Here is a 12,083-nt window from a genome sequence, read left to right as displayed (position 1 = left end):
TATAGGCTGCTTCACCTAGGTCCTTCATAGAAAAGCATTTCCCCAACCAAGTCTTTACTTGTTGCAGGGTAGGGACATCGTTTCCAATGAGTAATATGTCATCTACATATAACACTAGGAACACGATCATGCTCCCACTAACCTTCTTGTAGACACAAGGCTCATCTTCGTTCTTGATGAATCCATATTGTTTTACCGTTTCATCAAAACGAAGATTCCAGCTTCTGGAAGCTTGCTTCAATCCATAGATTGATCTTTGTAGCTTACATATCTTATGGGCTTCTTTTGGTATGTCAAATCCTTTAGGCTGTGTCATGTACACATCCTCAAGAAGATTCCCATTAAGGAAAGCAGTTTTGACATCCATCTGCCATATTTCATAATCATGATATGCATCGATAGCAAGTAAAATCCGAACATATTTAAGCATTGCAACTGGTGAAAAGGTTTCATCATAGTCAACACCATGAATTTGTTTATATCCTTTTGCAACCAGTCTTGCCTTATAGGTATGTACCTTACTATCCATGTCAGTCTTCTTTTTAAAGACCCACTTGCATCCTATAGGATTAACTCCTACAGGAGGCTCTACCAAGTTCCAAACTTGGTTCGTGTACATGGAATCTATTTCGGATTTCATGGCCTCTAGCCACTTCTCAGACTCGGGATCAGTTATGGCCTCTTGGTAGGTCACAGGCTCATCTTGATCCATGAGTAATACATCACCTTGATCAGTTATGAGATATCCATATCTCTCAGGTAGGTGACGTATCCTGCCTGACCTACGCTGGTCTTGTTCTACTTGAGCAGGTTGCTCTTCCACAACCATTTGTGTTTCCTGCTCTAATTCCTCCATAGGTGTATCGATGCTTTGTGATTCTTGAATTTCTTCAAGCTCTACTTTCCTCCCACTGGTTCCTTTGGAAATAAAATCCTTTTCTAGGAAAACTCCAGTTCGAGCGACAAACACTTTGCCCTCAGAAGGATTGTAGAAGTAATATCCTCTTGTTTCTTTAGGATATCCCACAAATAAGCATTTGTCAGATTTGGGCTCAAGCTTAGTTGAAATTTGTCGTTTCACATAAACTTCGCAACCCCAAATCTTCATGTAAGACATATGTGGTTTCTCACCACTCCATATCTCATATGGTGTCTTATCAACCGTTTTGGATGGAACACGGTTAAGTGTGTAAGCTGCGGTTAACAGCGCATGTCCCCAAAAGGAGTTTGGAAGATCGGCTTGACTCATCATGGATCGGACCATGTCCAACAGGGTTCGATTTCTTCTCTCAGACACACCATTCCATTGGGGTGTTCCAGGAGGAGTGAGTTGGGATAGGATCCCACACTCTTTCAGATGGTCATCAAACTCTAGGCTTAAATACTCACCACCTCGATCTGATCGAAGAGTTTTAATATTCTTACCCAGTTGGTTTTGTACTTCATTCTTGAATTCCTTGAACTTTTCAAAGGACTCTGATTTGTGTCTCATTAAATACACATAACCATAACTACTGAAATCATCAGTCAATGTGATGAAGTACTGAAAACCTCCTCTGGCTGGTATGTTCAGTGGTCCACATACATCAGTATGTATGAGGGCCAAAAGATCATTAGCTCTTTCACCTTTTCCTGTGAATGGAGACTTTGTCATCTTTCCAATTAAACAAGATCTGCATGTCTCATATGATTCATAATCAAAAGAGTCCAACAATCCATCTTTATGGAGTTTGGAAATGCGTTTCTCATTTATGTGGCCTAATCGACAATGCCAAAGGTAAGTTGGATTTAACTCATTAGGTTTCATCCTTTTTGTATTAATGTTATAAATTGGCACTTCAAGATCAAGGACATATAATCCATTGGTCATTTGAGCATTAGCATAGAATATATCATTCAAATAAATTGAACAACAATTGTTCTTTATTATGAATGAAAAACCGAACTTGTCGAAACAAGAAACGGAAATAATATTCCTGCTAATTGCTGGTACATAATAGCAGTTCTCTAACTGAATTATTAAACCACTAGGTAAAGTCAATTCATAAGTTCCTACAGTTAAGGTAGCAACCTTTGCTCCATTTCCAACTCGTAGGTCGACTTCACCTTTTGCCAAATCTCTACTCCTTTTCAGTCCATGCACATTTGTACAAATGTGAGAACCGCATCCAGTATCTAATACCCATGATGCAGAAGTAGATAAATTAATTTCAATAACAAAAATACCTGAAGTTGGAGTCTCTACTCCATTCTTCCTATCTTCCAGGTAATTTGGGCAGTTCCCCTTCCAGTGTGCGGTCTTACCGCAATGGAAGCAGGTGCCTTCCTTTTCTATGCTTCCACTAGGCTTCAAAGCAGCACTAGTGGGTTTGGGTTTGGCAACTTCCTTGCCTTTCCGTTTATCATGTTTGAGGACAATCCTCATGTCTCGGTACCAATCCGGAAAATTTGTCCCAGACAGTTTTTCTTTGTCAAGGTTTGATCGCAATATGTTGTTAGAGGTGTTTGTTGTCATGGTAATCTACACAAGGATTAATGAAAATATAAGTATCATTGACATATTTAATTAGGCGTTTAATTAAATATGCTTCCACTATTTTACTCAAAACAAATGACCCTCATCATCTGATTCGAAAAATCCCGTTGGAAGATTTCCTAGTGGGTCGAGATCCATATTTCACTTCGTTCTAAGTCCGCGTAGGCGGATTACACAAAACTAGGTTATTTAGGTAGGAACTCCTTCCAATTGTATTTCATACAACTCTCGAAAATTTCAATTGGGTGAATAACTCCTTATTCCAATCCATCATATGGATTATTCCCAACTCTTGCTTCTAAACATATATATAATCTTATTATATTTTGTTTAGTTAAGTTTGACCCATTGTTTTAACAGTTGGATATTACAATTATCCCATCGCACCTTACTAATATAGAACATGCACCTCGCGTAGGCGAAACCTACATTATTCGATACTAGTCTTGATGAGTGTTAAAACTTGGAAAGCTTAAAACTTAATATTTATTTTGAGGGAATTGCAATTTTTTTGATCTCACCGGCTTGTTTATCATATAAACCGTCTCTCACATGCATCAACATACATTCACATGCATCAACATACATACATACATAATGAAACAGTTATGGCCCCTAGCGCAATTGTTCTCCCAAGCCAATGAGAGAACCTAAGCTAACCTATAACGATCTAAGCTTCTCCAAGCAAGATCTTCAAGGTTGTCTTCCTTTGGCACTGACTTCTTTGCTTTCTTCATATCATTACATTACATGAAAGAAACTCGTTTTACATACGAGGGAGTGAGATGAGAAAAAAAGTTGCATTTGGGAGATTAAGAGAGAGGCACGACACGCAGGTCGTATTTTAAAAACCCAAAACAAAACAAAGGAAAACTAAGGCCATAACCGATCACCACAAGACAATAATAAACACTTTATTATTATTATTATTATTAATTCCTTTAATTAATTAAAATCAAATTAAATTTTGACGACCGATCATCACATTTTAATGAACAATTCATTTAAAATCGATGTCGCTTTTCGTATCAACACTTGACACTTTTAAAGCACTGAGTTAGCCGAACGGGTGAAAATTTCCTTGCGTTAACCGGTTAACCATATGCGTTAACCGGTTAACACTATTTGAAATCTAAAAAAAAAGTTTTCTGCCTTGCGTTAACCGGTTAACCAAATGCGTTAACCGGTTAACACTATTTGAAAATTCAAAATTTTTTATTTCACATTCCGTTAACCGGTTAACCATACGCGTTAACCGGTTAACACTGTTCCAAAAAGTGTTTAGGAAGCACAACTCTTGTGCGTTCAAACCCCAATTGCATAACTCACTGACAACACAACTCTTGTGCCGTCACTAACCCTGATGCACCAATTTCAGACCGTCAAACACATCTCGATTGTTAATTCAGTATGATTGATCAACACGTCATTGCTTCACCATACTAATGTCGGATCAAGAAGAAAACGACCATTGATCGCTCAAAGGAAAACAATCATCGAGGGTTTGAATGAACGAAACGAGAACACTATATCATATATAACGTATTTTGCATCAGGATTACATATATCACATATATGTAACTTGATCGATCTCAATTTAACCTTTGATTCATTCTGTCTTTAATCATATTATTACAGAACAAAAACAAATATCAGATTCATGGTTTCGTAAGTGGCTCTGATACCACTGTTGGAGAATTGCCATCCAAGGCGCAGCGGAATTTAAAAATTTCTCCATTTAGTGATCCTTACGAATGGGCATGATCAGTGATAGAATCGTTACCTCTTGTGGCGATTCAAACCTTTGGTGCAGATCTGTGATAATGATCAAAACCTTTGATACAGATCCACGGGGCGATCACGAACGTTGAACGATGACAACGTCTCTACTCAGTCCACACGAACGGATTCCTTTAATCGCAGTGCTAGCTGTTATGAATGAAGGCTTTGGGTGAGAGAAAGAGGGAAACAAAATTCCAAGTCTCTACTTGAATTTCTGTCTGAGTGGAATGGAGTGGAGTGACCATGCTTCTACCCAAGGGGTTCTATTTATAGAACCACTTGTGTGGGCTTCAAGCCAAAAAGCCCACTTAAGTGTATTTTGCCCATATCTCATAATATGCCAAAATCACTTAAGTATTTGGTACCTTACCATATTTCGTTTCCACTTAAGTGCACCGTACCTTACGATGTTCCTTAATTATTCTATCTCTCATCAATCCGTCCTTTGTGTGTGACCCTATAGGTTTTCGCGGCGTTGGCAATTATATTAAATCACGCATTTAACATAATAAACAGTGAGCAGTATCTAGCAACACATCACTGCTACCCAAGTCACGAAAATGTCATGTGATCTGACAAAACCTCCTGTGATAATAATTATGTGTATAATTACCCCTTTGCCCTTATGTCTATATTGAACACAAGGTATAGACCGTGTCACCCTTGTCCAGTTCAATATTGGGCCCATAGACATTTATCCTGTTACGCAGGATGGGCAAATTCCATCTAGGACACTCATGTCCCTCAGCATGCTTTGTGGAGTACCCATCAACTGTCTTTATGGTTATCCAGTTACGGACAACGTTGGATCAACAACAAAGCACTCGACTCTACATCTAGGATCCATAGTGGTTTCAGGTCGAAGAGTGGTATACACTATTACCACCATGAGAATAACTTATGACACTTTGCATAACTTTCTATATAGTATTCTCATAGCGGGTCAATCCGGTATAAATATTACTCCTAATATTCATACCTATGTTTAAGACTTGATAACTCTTTATCCATGATCCATGAGATGTGATCATCAGTCTACAAACATAATAGTCTTGATGCTTTAATGTTATCCCACTTCACACTAAAGCTCGACTACGGATACTTTAAGAATAGTGTCCTTATGTTTAATGTGTTCTCATGATTAAGTCACACTTAATACATTAAACGGACTATCTATTCCAGGGACTTTATTAATCAACCATAATAAAGAAAATGCCTTTAAATAATTCGATACAAGTACCAAAAGTATTGGCCTCTAGGGCTTACACCAACAATCTCCCACTAGCACTAGAGCCAATCAGGCATACCCCGTATGCCCATTGATCTAGTATGGCCATCATGCTTCTACTGCGCAAGAGGCTTTGTCAGTGGGTCAGCTATATTGTCAAGTGTAGGTACTTTACATATTTTCGCACAACGCCTAAGTATGTGTTTGGATCGTTGGTGAGATCTAGGCTCCTTAGCTTGTGCGATAGCACCATTGTTATCATAATAGAGACCAATGGGATCCACAATGCTAGGGACTATGCCTAGTTTATTGATCCAAACAGCTTCCTTTGCTGCACTTAAGGCAACAATATACTCGGCCTCAGTTGTAGAATCAGCAACTGCATCTTGCGTTGAACTTTTCAAGCTCACAGTGCCACCATTTAAGCAAAACACATAACCAGATTGCGATCTAAAGTCATCCTTATCTGTCTGGAAGCTAGCATCAGTGTAACCAATTACAGCCAACTCTTCCTGACCTCTATATTTCAAGAATGATTCCTTAGTCCTTCTCAAGTACTTAAGGATATTCTTAACAGCTACCCAATGGGCATCACCAGGATCAGATTGGTACCTACTCGTTGCACTTAAAGCATACGAGACATCTGGTCGAGTACATAACATGTCATACATGATAGATCCTATTGCATATGCATATGGAATCTTATTCATGCGTTCCCTTTCTTCCTTAGTTGAAGGGGAATGTGTTTGCTTCTCCCATGCAACACTGGGTTTCTGGCAAGATTGATTGCAGTAACAGCACCTGTAATGTATTCAACTTCACAAGTTGACAACGCCACAACAGGTTGCTTCTTGGAACACCAAGAAATGGGACCTCCCAGAAATTTGAATAAGTACCCAGACGTACTTCTTCTGTCAACTCTGTCTCCACACCAATCAGAATCTGAATAACTCAGAAGTTCTGACTCATCCTTTCTTCCAGAAGGAAATAATACTCCATACTTCAGAGTTCCCTTGATATACCTCAGAATCCTGACAGCAGCTTGGTAATGCGACCACTTAGGTTTACTCATGAACCTACTAACCATCCCAACTGAATAGAAAATATCAGGTCTGGTATTGCACAAATACCTCGGAGAACCAACCAACTGTTTGAAGGTTGTAGCGTCCACATCCTTTCCATCAGAGTCAGAATCCAGTTTCTGATTTGTATCAGAAGGTGTGACAGCAATCTTACAATTCTTCAGATTAAATCTCTTCAGAAATTCTAATTCATACTTGAGCTGATGCAAAATAATACCTTTCTCAGAGTATCTGAATTCCATCCCTAGAAAGTATGTCATTTTGCCTAGATCAGTCATTTCGAATTCATTCATCAGAACTTTCTTGAACTTGGCTATCTCCTGTTCAGAACTTCCAGTCAGCAGTATATCATCAACATATAAACATACCCGAGTCATATTTCCTTCAGAAGTATGCTGAACATAGACACCGTACTCCATCTCACATTTCTGAAAGCCTTGCTTCTTGAAAAATGAATCAATCTTCTTATTCTAAGCTTTGGGCGCTTGTTTCAATCCATATAGAGCTTTGTATAATCTGTACATCATCCCTTCCTGATTCTTTTTCACAAATCCAGGAGGTTGTGACACGTAAACTTCTTCTTCTAATGGACCGTTCAGAAATGCAGATTTTACATCTAAATGCATCAGAGGCCAATTCCTGTTAGCAGCTATTGCAATCACCATTCTAATTGTTTCATGTCTTGCTACAGGTGCAAACACTTCAGGGTAATCCAACCCAGGTTTCTGTAGAAATCCTCTAGCTACCAACCTTGCTTTATGTTTGCCAATTGAACCTTATGGCTTTAACTTCTGCTTGAAAACCCATCTAACGCAGATGGCTTTCTTGTCTTTTGGAAGTTCTGTCAGCTTCCAAGTCTTGTTTCTCTCTATAGCATCAAGTTCTTCTTTCATGGCCTTCAGCCAAAGCTTCTGCTTAAGAGCCTCTTCTGTACTTATGGGTTCAGAGTCTACTAACATGGCACACTGAATAACTTCTCCTTCAGAGTCTACTTCAGTGCCTTGCAGCATGTCAAATTCTGCATATCTTCTGGGGATGTTTCTGATTCTTTGTGGTCTCTGAACTTGTTCAGAGTCTTGAGCTTCAGAGTTTCTAGCTTCAGATGGTTGACTTCCTCCAAAGCTTTTACCATCTTCAGGGGCTGACATATTTCCAGAGTCTAAATTGCCACCAGAATCTGGATTACCATCAAAGTCTGGGTCATCAGAGTCTGGATCATCAGAGTCACCTTCATCTTCTGAGTCTTCTCCAGAGTCAGAATCACTATCAGAGTCAGAATCAACGTCAGAGTTTACTCCAACTTCAGAAATTCTTAACTCTGACCTTTCTTCAGAAGTTCTAACATCAAAATCAGATTGAGACTTATCCCAATTCCAAAATTCTGATTCCTTCACAATCACATCTCTGCTGAATTCAATTTTGTTGGTTTCTGGACAATAGAGCTTGTATGCACCTGTACTGTGGTACCCTATCAGAATCATCACTTTGCTTCTATCATCCAGCTTCTGTCTTCTGGCTTCTGGCTTCTGGAACATGTTTATAGCAAACAGAACCAAACACCTTTAGATGACTAACACTTTGCTTATCTCCAGTCCACTTCTGTATTGGAACTATTTCCTTCAACTTCTTCGTAGGACATCGGTTGAGTACATACGTTGCAGTGGCAACAGCTTCTCGCCAGAGCTTCTAAGGAAGTTTCTTCTCCTTTAGCATGCTTCTCACCATATCAAGCAAAGTGCGGTTTCTTCTTTTAGCAAGACCACTGTGTTGAGGGGTATAAGGAGCAGTAACCTCATGCTCAACTCCATTCTCCTCACAGAACTTCTGAAACTCTTTGGAGTTATATTGACCTCCACCGTCAGTTCTAAGAATCTTCAACTTCTGACCACTCTGATTCTCAGCCTTCATTCTGAACTTCTTGAATTCATCAAACACCTCGTGTTTAAACTTAATAAGGGATACCCATGTCATTCTTGTGAATTCATCAACAAATAACACAAAGTATTTATTCCCTCCAATCGATGCTACTGGAAATGGACCACACACATCAGAATGTACAACTCCCAAGGCATGTTTTGCTCTTGGAGCAGTTTCTGACGCAAATGGAAATCGTGGTTGTTTTCCTTCCATGCAAACTTTGCATGACTTTTCAGGCTTCTTAATTGCAGGAATTCCATGTACCAACTTCTTTGAATTCAGATGTTTTAAGCTTCTGAAATTCAAATGACCAAATCTTCTGTGCCACAACTCACTCTCCTTCTCAGCACTTGTTGCACTAAGGCATTCTGAGTCTGTAGTTCTGACATTCACCTTGAATGTTCTATTCCTTCCCTGTTCTGACTCCATAATCAACTTCTGATTGGAGTCATACAGCTTCAGAAGATTGTCCTTCATGATAACTGAAAAACCTTTCTCAATTAATTGTCCCACACTCATCAGATTGCTTCTGATGCTAGGTACATACCACACGTTCTGAATCAATGTTGTTTTCCCATTGTTCAGAATCACTCTGACATTTCCCATACCTTCTGCATTAAGATATTTGTCATCAGCACATCTGATCTTTGTCCTCTTTTCAGAGTCAAAGTCAACCAGCCATTTCTTGTTTCCAGTAAGATGATTTGAACAGTCAGTGTCCATATACCACCAGTCTATCAGATCCATATCATCAGATTCAGAGGCCATCAATAGCACAGATTCGTCATCAGAACTTCTGGCTATATTTGCTTCTTCTGATTTTCTCTCCTTGTTTGACCAACAGTCTCTAGCAAAGTGACCAAACTTCTTACAACAGTAACATTGGATCTTCTTCTTGTCATACTTCTCTTTTCCCTTATGAGCATTCTTTTGTCTATCAGAGGTTGAGCTTTCTGACTTCTGACCACCATCAGATCTTCTCCTGGCTTCTGACTGCTTCTGATACCTCCTATCAGAAGTTGCTTTCAGAGCCTGATGCTCTACTTCCCTTTCAGAAGTTCTCTCAGTCAAACGCAACTCTTGCGCTTCTAGACTGCTCTGCAGCTCTTCAATTCTCATGGTGCTCAGATCTTTGGAATGTTCTATTGCTACCACAATGTAATCAAATTGACAGGTAAGGGATCTCAATACCTTCTCCATGATTGTTTCTTCAGAAAGAGTTTCTCCACACGCTTTCATCTTATTAGTGATCAGAATCACTCTGGAGATGTATTCAAAAACTTTCTCATTATTCTTCATGTTGAGATTCTCATATTGCTTTCTCAAGGACTGAAGCTTCACCTTCTTCACTGATGCGTCACCACCATAACATCTAACTAGTGTGTCCCACGCAGCCTTTGCTGTCGTTGAATCTGCAATCTTCTCAAACACATTTACATCAACACATTGATGAATGAAGAACAATGCTTTCTGATCCTTCTTCCTTACTTCCTTCTGCGTGTTTTTCTGTTCATCCGTCGCATTTGCTGCTACCGGAACATAACCATCAGTAACAAGATCTAGAACATCTTGAGCACCGAACAGTACACGCATTTGGATCATCCAACGATTCCAGTTTTTACCATCAAATACTGGAAGTTTGGTGTTCATGTTTCCGTTTCCGTTCATCTTTCTACCTTGCACAGTACACTCAGATTTCTCACAGTGTTTCCCAACCAACAGAATTAAAATTCTGATCAGATTTTGTTCAAGATTCAACACGAATCTAAGAATCAAAATCAAACACACAAGACCTCACGTTCACTCGTGTTTCCCGTGTTTCCCAATGAATCTGAACCGGTGCTCTAGATACCAATTGTTGGTGCAAAGGTAGAATAAATGATGAATGAAAATATTCTATTAAGAGAATGACGGCTACAAAACATGATAAAAGTTACAATGATTGCCACCCTATTTATAAGCTAAAACTAGGGTTACTAGAATAGGATAAAATACTAAAATACCCTCTAACAAACTTAGGGGCTAAGAAAATAGTACAACTAATAAATATGAATTACTTCTAATACCTTTCACCTCGGTTTTGACATTCAACCGACGAACAAAACACGTTTGAATTTATTAAATATAATATGGATTCTTGTATCACTAAACCCTAATTGAACATATAACTTCTCAAAATTGGTTAGAAAAATAATTATATGAACAATTGTGTTATATATGAAGAACAACTTACATTAATCAATGATTTTCGAGCATCTTGTAACCCATCGTTCATATCACGCTATTTTATGGTTAAAATCTCTTAAATATTTCAAAATCTTTATTCAAATCTTCCTTTTCTACTAATTCATTCTTGAAAGCATAAAGTTTGATGCTCTGGAAAATAAACAAATAGGGAAGAAAATTGAACGAAAACTAGAAGTATTGAAGATATTTTAACGATAAAAAAAACATGAGATAAACTATGAGTTGCAGAATGTTACAAAATCATTAATTAGTGTAAAATAAGTTTAAGATACAACCTAATTTTTCATGTGATTATTTCCAAAATCAATTTAATAGGTTATATATTCAAAAAGAGGTTAGTGAAACAAACGATGGGTATTATATATAATAAACTCAATTTTACGGAACAAGATGAGAGGTGCACAAAGAATCACAAAAGACATAATCTCAATCTCAATATCAATGTCAAACTCAAACTCATGAACAACAACTAAACTACAACATATATATTTTCATAACTTTGGGTAGTATAACAACTAAAAAACAACAACAATAACATCAATAACTAAAAAACAACAACTTACATTAAACAACAACTCAAAAAAACACTCAACAAAACTACAACAACATCATAAATAAACCTATAGCATAAATTTGTTCAAACAACAACAACAACAAGATTAAACCTCTAAGGTTTAGGGTCTCAATAACAACAACAACAACAACATCAACAAACCAAAAAATATATTTTTTTAAACAACAACAACAAGATTAAACCTCTAGGGTTTAGGGTCACAATAACGGGTCTCAACAACAACAACAATAACAATAACAACAACAACAACAACAACAACAACAATAATAATAATAATAACAACTTAACAATAAACAACAACAACATCAATAAACCTATAACATAAATTTATTTAAACATCAACCACAACAAGATTAAACCTTTAGGGGTTCGGGTAACAATAACAACAACAACAACATTAAGAAGTTTGACATATCAGATCTCTAAAGAAGAAGCGAAAAAAAAATGATTTAAATCTCTGAAGAAGAAATGACATCCCTAAAGACATATCATCTACGTATTAAGGATGCTATGTATTTATGACTCACGTTGTTTAGGGATCTCTTGTTAACTCTCTTCTTTAGGACTCTTTGTTATGGTTATGTTTGTGTTGTTTTAGACAAGTGAAACTGAATGTTACAAGCTAAAACTATATATATATAATAGAAACAAATTTAGCTCGGTTGGAAAACAAAACTGAGGTGAAAAGTGACTTATTTATAGATTAAAAATATAATA

The sequence above is a fragment of the Lathyrus oleraceus genome, chromosome 7 (genome assembly GCF_024323335.1).
Source record: "Lathyrus oleraceus cultivar Zhongwan6 chromosome 7, CAAS_Psat_ZW6_1.0, whole genome shotgun sequence".
Taxonomy (NCBI): Eukaryota; Viridiplantae; Streptophyta; class Magnoliopsida; order Fabales; family Fabaceae; genus Lathyrus; species Lathyrus oleraceus.
This window is presented reverse-complemented; position numbering follows the sequence as displayed.